The sequence below is a fragment of the Euprymna scolopes genome, chromosome 17, assembly GCF_053919585.1.
Source record: "Euprymna scolopes isolate OS-2025 chromosome 17, ASM5391958v1, whole genome shotgun sequence".
NCBI lineage: Eukaryota > Metazoa > Mollusca > Cephalopoda > Sepiida > Sepiolidae > Euprymna > Euprymna scolopes.
In genome coordinates this window covers 18,863,950-18,879,046 of record NC_136498.1, presented here as the reverse complement: position 1 = coordinate 18,879,046, position 15,097 = coordinate 18,863,950, and the positions used below count along the sequence as shown (strand labels likewise).

General features: G+C 31.4%; 15 non-coding genes across 15 annotated transcripts; all 15 read left to right on the top strand.

The window, feature by feature from the left end:
- Positions 1-1,585: 1,585 nt before the first annotated feature.
- On the top strand, positions 1,586-1,709 carry LOC145297338 (U5 spliceosomal RNA). The gene has a single exon (XR_013870192.1). It is a non-coding gene; the product is annotated as a U5 spliceosomal RNA (small nuclear RNA).
- A 789-nt stretch (positions 1,710-2,498) lies between these two features.
- On the top strand, positions 2,499-2,622 carry LOC145297337 (U5 spliceosomal RNA). Its single transcript, XR_013870191.1, has one exon. It is a non-coding gene; the product is annotated as a U5 spliceosomal RNA (small nuclear RNA).
- An 803-nt stretch (positions 2,623-3,425) lies between these two features.
- Positions 3,426-3,549, top strand: LOC145297336 (U5 spliceosomal RNA). Its single transcript, XR_013870190.1, has one exon. It is a non-coding gene; the product is annotated as a U5 spliceosomal RNA (small nuclear RNA).
- Positions 3,550-4,349: 800 nt separating this feature from the next.
- LOC145297335 (U5 spliceosomal RNA) lies at positions 4,350-4,473 on the top strand. Its single transcript, XR_013870189.1, has one exon. It is a non-coding gene; the product is annotated as a U5 spliceosomal RNA (small nuclear RNA).
- An 810-nt stretch (positions 4,474-5,283) lies between these two features.
- LOC145297334 (U5 spliceosomal RNA) lies at positions 5,284-5,407 on the top strand. The gene has a single exon (XR_013870188.1). It is a non-coding gene; the product is annotated as a U5 spliceosomal RNA (small nuclear RNA).
- Positions 5,408-6,199: 792 nt separating this feature from the next.
- LOC145297333 (U5 spliceosomal RNA) lies at positions 6,200-6,323 on the top strand. Its single transcript, XR_013870187.1, has one exon. It is a non-coding gene; the product is annotated as a U5 spliceosomal RNA (small nuclear RNA).
- A 788-nt stretch (positions 6,324-7,111) lies between these two features.
- LOC145297332 (U5 spliceosomal RNA) lies at positions 7,112-7,235 on the top strand. Its single transcript, XR_013870186.1, has one exon. It is a non-coding gene; the product is annotated as a U5 spliceosomal RNA (small nuclear RNA).
- Positions 7,236-8,024: 789 nt separating this feature from the next.
- LOC145297331 (U5 spliceosomal RNA) lies at positions 8,025-8,148 on the top strand. The gene has a single exon (XR_013870185.1). It is a non-coding gene; the product is annotated as a U5 spliceosomal RNA (small nuclear RNA).
- A 789-nt stretch (positions 8,149-8,937) lies between these two features.
- On the top strand, positions 8,938-9,061 carry LOC145297330 (U5 spliceosomal RNA). Its single transcript, XR_013870184.1, has one exon. It is a non-coding gene; the product is annotated as a U5 spliceosomal RNA (small nuclear RNA).
- An 814-nt stretch (positions 9,062-9,875) lies between these two features.
- LOC145297329 (U5 spliceosomal RNA) lies at positions 9,876-9,999 on the top strand. The gene has a single exon (XR_013870183.1). It is a non-coding gene; the product is annotated as a U5 spliceosomal RNA (small nuclear RNA).
- Positions 10,000-10,805: 806 nt separating this feature from the next.
- LOC145297328 (U5 spliceosomal RNA) lies at positions 10,806-10,929 on the top strand. Its single transcript, XR_013870182.1, has one exon. It is a non-coding gene; the product is annotated as a U5 spliceosomal RNA (small nuclear RNA).
- Positions 10,930-11,728: 799 nt separating this feature from the next.
- On the top strand, positions 11,729-11,852 carry LOC145297327 (U5 spliceosomal RNA). Its single transcript, XR_013870181.1, has one exon. It is a non-coding gene; the product is annotated as a U5 spliceosomal RNA (small nuclear RNA).
- Positions 11,853-12,643: 791 nt separating this feature from the next.
- Positions 12,644-12,767, top strand: LOC145297326 (U5 spliceosomal RNA). The gene has a single exon (XR_013870180.1). It is a non-coding gene; the product is annotated as a U5 spliceosomal RNA (small nuclear RNA).
- A 793-nt stretch (positions 12,768-13,560) lies between these two features.
- Positions 13,561-13,684, top strand: LOC145297324 (U5 spliceosomal RNA). Its single transcript, XR_013870179.1, has one exon. It is a non-coding gene; the product is annotated as a U5 spliceosomal RNA (small nuclear RNA).
- A 790-nt stretch (positions 13,685-14,474) lies between these two features.
- On the top strand, positions 14,475-14,598 carry LOC145297323 (U5 spliceosomal RNA). The gene has a single exon (XR_013870178.1). It is a non-coding gene; the product is annotated as a U5 spliceosomal RNA (small nuclear RNA).
- The last annotated feature ends 499 nt before the right edge of the window (positions 14,599-15,097 follow it).

The following is a 15,097-nucleotide window of genomic DNA, read 5'->3' as shown; positions in this document are numbered from 1 at the left end:
AGTATATAAGAAAATGAAAGCAGGTTTGCCTTCAGTCGATTTTGTATGCAAAAATTTAATGGTTTTCCTTTTTGTTTAATCCATGTATAAATTTATTTTCATGTTAATTTAACGACATTTTTCACCAAAAATCTCACTTTGTAATAGTGTCTGTTAAAACGGGAAAATACCTATTCAAAGTAAAAATATGCTTTCTCTTGAATTCTTCTCTTCAAAGTTGCCAAAGCACTTACATTTTTTAACGAGGCGTTCATAGATAGATTTCGTTTTTGTGTATACTCCATGTTTGTCTATTGTAAAAATGAACGCGAGTCATGTACGTTATATGCTTGTGACAAAATGTTTTTTTTTTTTTTTTTTTTTTTTTTTTTCGTTGTTAAAAAGTACGTTTTATGCGACAGATTATTAAAAGAAAGTGTAGAAAAAGTAGCCGATATAAATCAGTACGTCTCTTCTTGTTTTATACGCTCCAACCCTACTGAACCCCCTAGAATTATACAGGGGAAGATAACTTTATTAACTGGGGCTGCCAGGGAGATAAATGTGATTTTTTTTTAAATAGTCTCATTTTTTTCTAAAATACTCTCTACTAGCAGAAATATAATAGATAGAATAATTTGGTAATCAAGCAGTATCATATACATCTGTAAAATTGAATTAATTAATTCGACAAAATGACATTTCAGGATCGCGCCTGTTGAACGACGCTGTCAAGCTAACTTGGGGCCCCTCAAAATGAAGGCCACTCTTGTTCCTGGTCATATTTTTCCTTAAACCCTACATTTTTGTAGGGTAATAAATTATATAATAACAGACTAATGGGAGAAAATGTTTCACTTTGTTTTCTCACCATAGTATATAAGAAAATGAAAGCAGGTTTGCCTTCAGTCGATTTTGTATGCAAAAATTTAATGGTTTTCCTTTTTGTTTAATCCATGTATAAATTTATTTTCATGTTAATTTAACGACATTTTTCACCAAAAATCTCACTTTGTAATAGTGTCTGTTAAAACGGGAAAATACCTATTCAAAGTAAAAATATGCTTTCTCTTGAATTCTTCTCTTCAAAGTTGCCAAAGCACTTACATTTTTTAACGAGGCGTTCATAGATAGATTTCGTTTTTGTGTATACTCCATGTTTGTCTATTGTAAAAATGAACGCGAGTCATGTACGTTATATGCTTGTGACAAAATGTTTTTTTTTTTTTTTTTTTCGTTGTTAAAAAGTACGTTTTATGCGACAGATTATTAAAAGAAAGTGTAGAAAAAGTAGCCGATATAAATCAGTACGTCTCTTCTTGTTTTATACGCTCCAACCCTACTGAACCCCCTAGAATTATACAGGGGAAGATAACTTTATTAACTGGGGCTGCCAGGGAGATAAATGTGATTTTTTTTAAAATAGTCTCATTTTTTTCTAAAATACTCTCTACTAGCAGAAATATAATAGATAGAATAATTTGGTAATCAAGCAGTATCATATACATCTGTAAAATTGAATTAATTAATTCGACAAAATGACATTTCAGGATCGCGCCTGTTGAACGACGCTGTCAAGCTAACTTGGGGCCCCTCAAAATGAAGGCCACTCTTGTTCCTGGTCATTTTTAGCGAATAAATCTTTCGCCTTTTCCTAAAGATTTCCGTGGTCAAGAACAATAAGGAGTCTATAGACTTATTTTTCCTTAAACCCTACATTTTTGTAGGGTAATAAATTATATAATAACAGACTAATGGGAGAAAATGTTTCACTTTGTTTTCTCACCATAGTATATAAGAAAATGAAAGCAGGTTTGCCTTCAGTCGATTTTGTATGCAAAAATTTAATGGTTTTCCTTTTTGTTTAATCCATGTATAAATTTATTTTCATGTTAATTTAACGACATTTTTCACCAAAAATCTCACTTTGTAATAGTGTCTGTTAAAACGGGAAAATACCTATTCAAAGTAAAAATATGCTTTCTCTTGAATTCTTCTCTTCAAAGTTGCCAAAGCACTTACATTTTTTAACGAGGCGTTCATAGATAGATTTCGTTTTTGTGTATACTCCATGTTTGTCTATTGTAAAAATGAACGCGAGTCATGTACGTTATATGCTTGTGACAAAATGTTTTTTTTTTTTTTTTTCGTTGTTAAAAAGTACGTTTTATGCGACAGATTATTAAAAGAAAGTGTAGAAAAAGTAGCCGATATAAATCAGTACGTCTCTTCTTGTTTTATACGCTCCAACCCTACTGAACCCCCTAGAATTATACAGGGGAAGATAACTTTATTAACTGGGGCTGCCAGGGAGATAAATGTGATTTTTTTTAAAATAGTCTCATTTTTTTCTAAAATACTCTCTACTAGCAGAAATATAATAGATAGAATAATTTGGTAATCAAGCAGTATCATATACATCTGTAAAATTGAATTAATTAATTCGACAAAATGACATTTCAGGATCGCGCCTGTTGAACGACGCTGTCAAGCTAACTTGGGGCCCCTCAAAATGAAGGCCACTCTTGTTCCTGGTCATTTTTAGCGAATAAATCTTTCGCCTTTTCCTAAAGATTTCCGTGGTCAAGAACAATAAGGAGTCTATAGACTTATTTTTCCTTAAACCCTACATTTTTGTAGGGTAATAAATTATATAATAACAGACTAATGGGAGAAAATGTTTCACTTTGTTTTCTCACCATAGTATATAAGAAAATGAAAGCAGGTTTGCCTTCAGTCGATTTTGTATGCAAAAATTTAATGGTTTTCCTTTTTGTTTAATCCATGTATAAATTTATTTTCATGTTAATTTAACGACATTTTTCACCAAAAATCTCACTTTGTAATAGTGTCTGTTAAAACGGGAAAATACCTATTCAAAGTAAAAATATGCTTTCTCTTGAATTCTTCTCTTCAAAGTTGCCAAAGCACTTACATTTTTTAACGAGGCGTTCATAGATAGATTTCGTTTTTGTGTATACTCCATGTTTGTCTATTGTAAAAATGAACGCGAGTCATGTACGTTATATGCTTGTGACAAAATGTTTTTTTTTTTTTTTTTTTTTTTTTTTTTTTCGTTGTTAAAAAGTACGTTTTATGCGACAGATTATTAAAAGAAAGTGTAGAAAAAGTAGCCGATATAAATCAGTACGTCTCTTCTTGTTTTATACGCTCCAACCCTACTGAACCCCCTAGAATTATACAGGGGAAGATAACTTTATTAACTGGGGCTGCCAGGGAGATAAATGTGATTTTTTTTTAAATAGTCTCATTTTTTTCTAAAATACTCTCTACTAGCAGAAATATAATAGATAGAATAATTTGGTAATCAAGCAGTATCATATACATCTGTAAAATTGAATTAATTAATTCGACAAAATGACATTTCAGGATCGCGCCTGTTGAACGACGCTGTCAAGCTAACTTGGGGCCCCTCAAAATGAAGGCCACTCTTGTTCCTGGTCATTTTTAGCGAATAAATCTTTCGCCTTTTCCTAAAGATTTCCGTGGTCAAGAACAATAAGGAGTCTATAGACTTATTTTTCCTTAAACCCTACATTTTTGTAGGGTAATAAATTATATAATAACAGACTAATGGGAGAAAATGTTTCACTTTGTTTTCTCACCATAGTATATAAGAAAATGAAAGCAGGTTTGCCTTCAGTCGATTTTGTATGCAAAAATTTAATGGTTTTCCTTTTTGTTTAATCCATGTATAAATTTATTTTCATGTTAATTTAACGACATTTTTCACCAAAAATCTCACTTTGTAATAGTGTCTGTTAAAACGGGAAAATACCTATTCAAAGTAAAAATATGCTTTCTCTTGAATTCTTCTCTTCAAAGTTGCCAAAGCACTTACATTTTTTAACGAGGCGTTCATAGATAGATTTCGTTTTTGTGTATACTCCATGTTTGTCTATTGTAAAAATGAACGCGAGTCATGTACGTTATATGCTTGTGACAAAATGTTTTTTTTTTGTTTTTTTTTTTTTTTTTCGTTGTTAAAAAGTACGTTTTATGCGACAGATTATTAAAAGAAAGTGTAGAAAAAGTAGCCGATATAAATCAGTACGTCTCTTCTTGTTTTATACGCTCCAACCCTACTGAACCCCCTAGAATTATACAGGGGAAGATAACTTTATTAACTGGGGCTGCCAGGGAGATAAATGTGATTTTTTTTTAAATAGTCTCATTTTTTTCTAAAATACTCTCTACTAGCAGAAATATAATAGATAGAATAATTTGGTAATCAAGCAGTATCATATACATCTGTAAAATTGAATTAATTAATTCGACAAAATGACATTTCAGGATCGCGCCTGTTGAACGACGCTGTCAAGCTAACTTGGGGCCCCTCAAAATGAAGGCCACTCTTGTTCCTGGTCATTTTTAGCGAATAAATCTTTCGCCTTTTCCTAAAGATTTCCGTGGTCAAGAACAATAAGGAGTCTATAGACTTATTTTTCCTTAAACCCTACATTTTTGTAGGGTAATAAATTATATAATAACAGACTAATGGGAGAAAATGTTTCACTTTGTTTTCTCACCATAGTATATAAGAAAATGAAAGCAGGTTTGCCTTCAGTCGATTTTGTATGCAAAAATTTAATGGTTTTCCTTTTTGTTTAATCCATGTATAAATTTATTTTCATGTTAATTTAACGACATTTTTCACCAAAAATCTCACTTTGTAATAGTGTCTGTTAAAACGGGAAAATACCTATTCAAAGTAAAAATATGCTTTCTCTTGAATTCTTCTCTTCAAAGTTGCCAAAGCACTTACATTTTTTAACGAGGCGTTCATAGATAGATTTCGTTTTTGTGTATACTCCATGTTTGTCTATTGTAAAAATGAACGCGAGTCATGTACGTTATATGCTTGTGACAAAATGTTTTTTTTTTTTTTTTTTTTTTTTTTTTTTTTTTTTTTCGTTGTTAAAAAGTACGTTTTATGCGACAGATTATTAAAAGAAAGTGTAGAAAAAGTAGCCGATATAAATCAGTACGTCTCTTCTTGTTTTATACGCTCCAACCCTACTGAACCCCCTAGAATTATACAGGGGAAGATAACTTTATTAACTGGGGCTGCCAGGGAGATAAATGTGATTTTTTTTAAAATAGTCTCATTTTTTTCTAAAATACTCTCTACTAGCAGAAATATAATAGATAGAATAATTTGGTAATCAAGCAGTATCATATACATCTGTAAAATTGAATTAATTAATTCGACAAAATGACATTTCAGGATCGCGCCTGTTGAACGACGCTGTCAAGCTAACTTGGGGCCCCTCAAAATGAAGGCCACTCTTGTTCCTGGTCATTTTTAGCGAATAAATCTTTCGCCTTTTCCTAAAGATTTCCGTGGTCAAGAACAATAAGGAGTCTATAGACTTATTTTTCCTTAAACCCTACATTTTTGTAGGGTAATAAATTATATAATAACAGACTAATGGGAGAAAATGTTTCACTTTGTTTTCTCACCATAGTATATAAGAAAATGAAAGCAGGTTTGCCTTCAGTCGATTTTGTATGCAAAAATTTAATGGTTTTCCTTTTTGTTTAATCCATGTATAAATTTATTTTCATGTTAATTTAACGACATTTTTCACCAAAAATCTCACTTTGTAATAGTGTCTGTTAAAACGGGAAAATACCTATTCAAAGTAAAAATATGCTTTCTCTTGAATTCTTCTCTTCAAAGTTGCCAAAGCACTTACATTTTTTAACGAGGCGTTCATAGATAGATTTCGTTTTTGTGTATACTCCATGTTTGTCTATTGTAAAAATGAACGCGAGTCATGTACGTTATATGCTTGTGACAAAATGTTTTTTTTTTTTTTTTTTTTCGTTGTTAAAAAGTACGTTTTATGCGACAGATTATTAAAAGAAAGTGTAGAAAAAGTAGCCGATATAAATCAGTACGTCTCTTCTTGTTTTATACGCTCCAACCCTACTGAACCCCCTAGAATTATACAGGGGAAGATAACTTTATTAACTGGGGCTGCCAGGGAGATAAATGTGATTTTTTTTTAAATAGTCTCATTTTTTTCTAAAATACTCTCTACTAGCAGAAATATAATAGATAGAATAATTTGGTAATCAAGCAGTATCATATACATCTGTAAAATTGAATTAATTAATTCGACAAAATGACATTTCAGGATCGCGCCTGTTGAACGACGCTGTCAAGCTAACTTGGGGCCCCTCAAAATGAAGGCCACTCTTGTTCCTGGTCATTTTTAGCGAATAAATCTTTCGCCTTTTCCTAAAGATTTCCGTGGTCAAGAACAATAAGGAGTCTATAGACTTATTTTTCCTTAAACCCTACATTTTTGTAGGGTAATAAATTATATAATAACAGACTAATGGGAGAAAATGTTTCACTTTGTTTTCTCACCATAGTATATAAGAAAATGAAAGCAGGTTTGCCTTCAGTCGATTTTGTATGCAAAAATTTAATGGTTTTCCTTTTTGTTTAATCCATGTATAAATTTATTTTCATGTTAATTTAACGACATTTTTCACCAAAAATCTCACTTTGTAATAGTGTCTGTTAAAACGGGAAAATACCTATTCAAAGTAAAAATATGCTTTCTCTTGAATTCTTCTCTTCAAAGTTGCCAAAGCACTTACATTTTTTAACGAGGCGTTCATAGATAGATTTCGTTTTTGTGTATACTCCATGTTTGTCTATTGTAAAAATGAACGCGAGTCATGTACGTTATATGCTTGTGACAAAATGTTTTTTTTTTTTTTTTCGTTGTTAAAAAGTACGTTTTATGCGACAGATTATTAAAAGAAAGTGTAGAAAAAGTAGCCGATATAAATCAGTACGTCTCTTCTTGTTTTATACGCTCCAACCCTACTGAACCCCCTAGAATTATACAGGGGAAGATAACTTTATTAACTGGGGCTGCCAGGGAGATAAATGTGATTTTTTTTAAAATAGTCTCATTTTTTTCTAAAATACTCTCTACTAGCAGAAATATAATAGATAGAATAATTTGGTAATCAAGCAGTATCATATACATCTGTAAAATTGAATTAATTAATTCGACAAAATGACATTTCAGGATCGCGCCTGTTGAACGACGCTGTCAAGCTAACTTGGGGCCCCTCAAAATGAAGGCCACTCTTGTTCCTGGTCATTTTTAGCGAATAAATCTTTCGCCTTTTCCTAAAGATTTCCGTGGTCAAGAACAATAAGGAGTCTATAGACTTATTTTTCCTTAAACCCTACATTTTTGTAGGGTAATAAATTATATAATAACAGACTAATGGGAGAAAATGTTTCACTTTGTTTTCTCACCATAGTATATAAGAAAATGAAAGCAGGTTTGCCTTCAGTCGATTTTGTATGCAAAAATTTAATGGTTTTCCTTTTTGTTTAATCCATGTATAAATTTATTTTCATGTTAATTTAACGACATTTTTCACCAAAAATCTCACTTTGTAATAGTGTCTGTTAAAACGGGAAAATACCTATTCAAAGTAAAAATATGCTTTCTCTTGAATTCTTCTCTTCAAAGTTGCCAAAGCACTTACATTTTTTAACGAGGCGTTCATAGATAGATTTCGTTTTTGTGTATACTCCATGTTTGTCTATTGTAAAAATGAACGCGAGTCATGTACGTTATATGCTTGTGACAAAATGTTTTTTTTTTTTTTTTTCGTTGTTAAAAAGTACGTTTTATGCGACAGATTATTAAAAGAAAGTGTAGAAAAAGTAGCCGATATAAATCAGTACGTCTCTTCTTGTTTTATACGCTCCAACCCTACTGAACCCCCTAGAATTATACAGGGGAAGATAACTTTATTAACTGGGGCTGCCAGGGAGATAAATGTGATTTTTTTTAAAATAGTCTCATTTTTTTCTAAAATACTCTCTACTAGCAGAAATATAATAGATAGAATAATTTGGTAATCAAGCAGTATCATATACATCTGTAAAATTGAATTAATTAATTCGACAAAATGACATTTCAGGATCGCGCCTGTTGAACGACGCTGTCAAGCTAACTTGGGGCCCCTCAAAATGAAGGCCACTCTTGTTCCTGGTCATTTTTAGCGAATAAATCTTTCGCCTTTTCCTAAAGATTTCCGTGGTCAAGAACAATAAGGAGTCTATAGACTTATTTTTCCTTAAACCCTACATTTTTGTAGGGTAATAAATTATATAATAACAGACTAATGGGAGAAAATGTTTCACTTTGTTTTCTCACCATAGTATATAAGAAAATGAAAGCAGGTTTGCCTTCAGTCGATTTTGTATGCAAAAATTTAATGGTTTTCCTTTTTGTTTAATCCATGTATAAATTTATTTTCATGTTAATTTAACGACATTTTTCACCAAAAATCTCACTTTGTAATAGTGTCTGTTAAAACGGGAAAATACCTATTCAAAGTAAAAATATGCTTTCTCTTGAATTCTTCTCTTCAAAGTTGCCAAAGCACTTACATTTTTTAACGAGGCGTTCATAGATAGATTTCGTTTTTGTGTATACTCCATGTTTGTCTATTGTAAAAATGAACGCGAGTCATGTACGTTATATGCTTGTGACAAAATGTTTTTTTTTTTTTTTTTCGTTGTTAAAAAGTACGTTTTATGCGACAGATTATTAAAAGAAAGTGTAGAAAAAGTAGCCGATATAAATCAGTACGTCTCTTCTTGTTTTATACGCTCCAACCCTACTGAACCCCCTAGAATTATACAGGGGAAGATAACTTTATTAACTGGGGCTGCCAGGGAGATAAATGTGATTTTTTTTTAAATAGTCTCATTTTTTTCTAAAATACTCTCTACTAGCAGAAATATAATAGATAGAATAATTTGGTAATCAAGCAGTATCATATACATCTGTAAAATTGAATTAATTAATTCGACAAAATGACATTTCAGGATCGCGCCTGTTGAACGACGCTGTCAAGCTAACTTGGGGCCCCTCAAAATGAAGGCCACTCTTGTTCCTGGTCATTTTTAGCGAATAAATCTTTCGCCTTTTCCTAAAGATTTCCGTGGTCAAGAACAATAAGGAGTCTATAGACTTATTTTTCCTTAAACCCTACATTTTTGTAGGGTAATAAATTATATAATAACAGACTAATGGGAGAAAATGTTTCACTTTGTTTTCTCACCATAGTATATAAGAAAATGAAAGCAGGTTTGCCTTCAGTCGATTTTGTATGCAAAAATTTAATGGTTTTCCTTTTTGTTTAATCCATGTATAAATTTATTTTCATGTTAATTTAACGACATTTTTCACCAAAAATCTCACTTTGTAATAGTGTCTGTTAAAACGGGAAAATACCTATTCAAAGTAAAAATATGCTTTCTCTTGAATTCTTCTCTTCAAAGTTGCCAAAGCACTTACATTTTTTAACGAGGCGTTCATAGATAGATTTCGTTTTTGTGTATACTCCATGTTTGTCTATTGTAAAAATGAACGCGAGTCATGTACGTTATATGCTTGTGACAAAATGTTTTTTTTTTTTTTTTTTTTTTTTTTTTTTTTTTTTTTTTTTCGTTGTTAAAAAGTACGTTTTATGCGACAGATTATTAAAAGAAAGTGTAGAAAAAGTAGCCGATATAAATCAGTACGTCTCTTCTTGTTTTATACGCTCCAACCCTACTGAACCCCCTAGAATTATACAGGGGAAGATAACTTTATTAACTGGGGCTGCCAGGGAGATAAATGTGATTTTTTTTAAAATAGTCTCATTTTTTTCTAAAATACTCTCTACTAGCAGAAATATAATAGATAGAATAATTTGGTTATCAAGCAGTATCATATACATCTGTAAAATTGAATTAATTAATTCGACAAAATGACATTTCAGGATCGCGCCTGTTGAACGACGCTGTCAAGCTAACTTGGGGCCCCTCAAAATGAAGGCCACTCTTGTTCCTGGTCATTTTTAGCGAATAAATCTTTCGCCTTTTCCTAAAGATTTCCGTGGTCAAGAACAATAAGGAGTCTATAGACTTATTTTTCCTTAAACCCTACATTTTTGTAGGGTAATAAATTATATAATAACAGACTAATGGGAGAAAATGTTTCACTTTGTTTTCTCACCATAGTATATAAGAAAATGAAAGCAGGTTTGCCTTCAGTCGATTTTGTATGCAGAAATTTAATGGTTTTCCTTTTTGTTTAATCCATGTATAAATTTATTTTCATGTTAATTTAACGACATTTTTCACCAAAAATCTCACTTTGTAATAGTGTCTGTTAAAACGGGAAAATACCTATTCAAAGTAAAAATATGCTTTCTCTTGAATTCTTCTCTTCAAAGTTGCCAAAGCACTTACATTTTTTAACGAGGCGTTCATAGATAGATTTCGTTTTTGTGTATACTCCATGTTTGTCTATTGTAAAAATGAACGCGAGTCATGTACGTTATATGCTTGTGACAAAATGTTTTTTTTTTTTTTTTTTTTTTTTTTTTTTTTTCGTTGTTAAAAAGTACGTTTTATGCGACAGATTATTAAAAGAAAGTGTAGAAAAAGTAGCCGATATAAATCAGTACGTCTCTTCTTGTTTTATACGCTCCAACCCTACTGAACCCCCTAGAATTATACAGGGGAAGATAACTTTATTAACTGGGGCTGCCAGGGAGATAAATGTGATTTTTTTTTTAAATAGTCTCATTTTTTTCTAAAATACTCTCTACTAGCAGAAATATAATAGATAGAATAATTTGGTAATCAAGCAGTATCATATACATCTGTAAAATTGAATTAATTAATTCGACAAAATGACATTTCAGGATCGCGCCTGTTGAACGACGCTGTCAAGCTAACTTGGGGCCCCTCAAAATGAAGGCCACTCTTGTTCCTGGTCATTTTTAGCGAATAAATCTTTCGCCTTTTCCTAAAGATTTCCGTGGTCAAGAACAATAAGGAGTCTATAGACTTATTTTTCCTTAAACCCTACATTTTTGTAGGGTAATAAATTATATAATAACAGACTAATGGGAGAAAATGTTTCACTTTGTTTTCTCACCATAGTATATAAGAAAATGAAAGCAGGTTTGCCTTCAGTCGATTTTGTATGCAAAAATTTAATGGTTTTCCTTTTTGTTTAATCCATGTATAAATTTATTTTCATGTTAATTTAACGACATTTTTCACCAAAAATCTCACTTTGTAATAGTGTCTGTTAAAACGGGAAAATACCTATTCAAAGTAAAAATATGCTTTCTCTTGAATTCTTCTCTTCAAAGTTGCCAAAGCACTTACATTTTTTAACGAGGCGTTCATAGATAGATTTCGTTTTTGTGTATACTCCATGTTTGTCTATTGTAAAAATGAACGCGAGTCATGTACGTTATATGCTTGTGACAAAATGTTTTTTTTTTTTTTTTTTTTTTTTTTTCGTTGTTAAAAAGTACGTTTTATGCGACAGATTATTAAAAGAAAGTGTAGAAAAAGTAGCCGATATAAATCAGTACGTCTCTTCTTGTTTTATACGCTCCAACCCTACTGAACCCCCTAGAATTATACAGGGGAAGATAACTTTATTAACTGGGGCTGCCAGGGAGATAAATGTGATTTTTTTTAAAATAGTCTCATTTTTTTCTAAAATACTCTCTACTAGCAGAAATATAATAGATAGAATAATTTGGTAATCAAGCAGTATCATATACATCTGTAAAATTGAATTAATTAATTCGACAAAATGACATTTCAGGATCGCGCCTGTTGAACGACGCTGTCAAGCTAACTTGGGGCCCCTCAAAATGAAGGCCACTCTTGTTCCTGGTCATTTTTAGCGAATAAATCTTTCGCCTTTTCCTAAAGATTTCCGTGGTCAAGAACAATAAGGAGTCTATAGACTTATTTTTCCTTAAACCCTACATTTTTGTAGGGTAATAAATTATATAATAACAGACTAATGGAAGAAAATGTTTCACTTTGTTTTCTCACCATAGTATATAAGAAAATGAAAGCAGGTTTGCCTTCAGTCGATTTTGTATGCAGAAATTTAATGGTTTTCCTTTTTGTTTAATCCATGTATAAATTTATTTTCATGTTAATTTAACGACATTTTTCACCAAAAATCTCACTTTGTAATAGTGTCTGTTAAAACGGGAAAATACCTATTCAAAGTAAAAATATGCTTTCTCTTGAATTCTTCTCTTCAAAGTTGCCAAAGCACTTACATTTTTTAACGAGGCGTTCATAGATAGATTTCGTTTTTGTGTATACTCCATGTTTGTCTATTGTAAAAATGAACGCGAGTCATGTACGTTATATGCTTGTGACAAAATGTTTTTTTTTTTTTTTTTTTCGTTGTTAAAAAGTACGTTTTATGCGACAGATTATTAAAAGAAAGTGTAGAAAAAGTAGCCGATATAAATCAGTACGTCTCTTCTTGTTTTATACGCTCCAACCCTACTGAACCCCCTAGAATTATACAGGGGAAGATAACTTTATTAACTGGGGCTGCCAGGGAGATAAATGTGATTTTTTTTTAAATAGTCTCATTTTTTTCTACAATACTCTCTACTAGCAGAAATATAATAGATAGAATAATTTGGTAATCAAGCAGTATCATATACATCTGTAAAATTGAATTAATTAATTCGACAAAATGACATTTCAGGATCGCGCCTGTTGAACGACGCTGTCAAGCTAACTTGGGGCCCCTCAAAATGAAGGCCACTCTTGTTCCTGGTCATTTTTAGCGAATAAATCTTTCGCCTTTTCCTAAAGATTTCCGTGGTCAAGAACAATAAGGAGTCTATAGACTTATTTTTCCTTAAACCCTACATTTTTGTAGGGTAATAAATTATATAATAACAGACTAATGGGAGAAAATGTTTCACTTTGTTTTCTCACCATAGTATATAAGAAAATGAAAGCAGGTTTGCCTTCAGTCGATTTTGTATGCAAAAATTTAATGGTTTTCCTTTTTGTTTAATCCATGTATAAATTTATTTTCATGTTAATTTAACGACATTTTTCACCAAAAATCTCACTTTGTAATAGTGTCTGTTAAAACGGGAAAATACCTATTCAAAGTAAAAATATGCTTTCTCTTGAATTCTTCTCTTCAAAGTTGCCAAAGCACTTACATTTTTTAACGAGGCGTTCATAGATAGATTTCGTTTTTGTGTATACTCCATGTTTGTCTATTGTAAAAATGAACGCGAGTCATGTACGTTATATGCTTGTGACAAAATGTTTTTTTTTTTTTTTTTTTTTCGTTGTTAAAAAGTACGTTTTATGCGACAGATTATTAAAAGAAAGTGTAGAAAAAGTAGCCGATATAAATCAGTACGTCTCTTCTTGTTTTATACGCTCCAACCCTACTGAACCCCCTAGAATTATACAGGGGAAGATAACTTTATTAACTGGGGCTGCCAGGGAGATAAATGTGATTTTTTTTTAAATAGTCTCATTTTTTTCTAAAATACTCTCTACTAGCAGAAATATAATAGATAGAATAATTTGGTAATCAAGCAGTATCATATACATCTGTAAAATTGAATTAATTAATTCGACAAAATGACATTTCAGGATCGCGCCTGTTGAACGACGCTGTCAAGCTAACTTGGGGCCCCTCAAAATGAAGGCCACTCTTGTTCCTGGTCATTTTTAGCGAATAAATCTTTCGCCTTTTCCTAAAGATTTCCGTGGTCAAGAACAATAAGGAGTCTATAGACTTATTTTTCCTTAAACCCTACATTTTTGTAGGGTAATAAATTATATAATAACAGACTAATGGGAGAAAATGTTTCACTTTGTTTTCTCACCATAGTATATAAGAAAATGAAAGCAGGTTTGCCTTCAGTCGATTTTGTATGCAAAAATTTAATGGTTTTCCTTTTTGTTTAATCCATGTATAAATTTATTTTCATGTTAATTTAACGACATTTTTCACCAAAAATCTCACTTTGTAATAGTGTCTGTTAAAACGGGAAAATACCTATTCAAAGTAAAAATATGCTTTCTCTTGAATTCTTCTCTTCAAAGTTGCCAAAGCACTTACATTTTTTAACGAGGCGTTCATAGATAGATTTCGTTTTTGTGTATACTCCATGTTTGTCTATTGTAAAAATGAACGCGAGTCATGTACGTTATATGCTTGTGACAAAATGTTTTTTTTTTTTTTTTTTCGTTGTTAAAAAGTACGTTTTATGCGACAGATTATTAAAAGAAAGTGTAGAAAAAGTAGCCGATATAAATCAGTACGTCTCTTCTTGTTTTATACGCTCCAACCCTACTGAACCCCCTAGAATTATACAGGGGAAGATAACTTTATTAACTGGGGCTGCCAGGGAGATAAATGTGATTTTTTTTTAAATAGTCTCATTTTTTTCTAAAATACTCTCTACTAGCAGAAATATAATAGATAGAATAATTTGGTAATCAAGCAGTATCATATACATCTGTAAAATTGAATTAATTAATTCGACAAAATGACATTTCAGGATCGCGCCTGTTGAACGACGCTGTCAAGCTAACTTGGGGCCCCTCAAAATGAAGGCCACTCTTGTTCCTGGTCATTTTTAGCGAATAAATCTTTCGCCTTTTCCTAAAGATTTCCGTGGTCAAGAACAATAAGGAGTCTATAGACTTATTTTTCCTTAAACCCTACATTTTTGTAGGGTAATAAATTATATAATAACAGACTAATGGGAGAAAATGTTTCACTTTGTTTTCTCACCATAGTATATAAGAAAATGAAAGCAGGTTTGCCTTCAGTCGATTTTGTATGCAAAAATTTAATGGTTTTCCTTTTTGTTTAATCCATGTATAAATTTATTTTCATGTTAATTTAACGACATTTTTCACCAAAAATCTCACTTTGTAATAGTGTCTGTTAAAACGGGAAAATACCTATTCAAAGTAAAAATATGCTTTCTCTTGAATTCTTCTCTTCAAAGTTGCCAAAGCACTTACATTTTTTAACGAGGCGTTCATAGATAGATTTCGTTTTTGTGTATACTCCATGTTTGTCTATTGTAAAAATGAACGCGAGTCATGTACGTTATATGCTTGTGACAAAATGTTTTTTTTTTTTTTTTTTCGTTGTTAAAAAGTACGTTTTATGCGACAGATTATTAAAAGAAAGTGTAGAAAAAGTAGCCGATATAAATCAGTACGTCT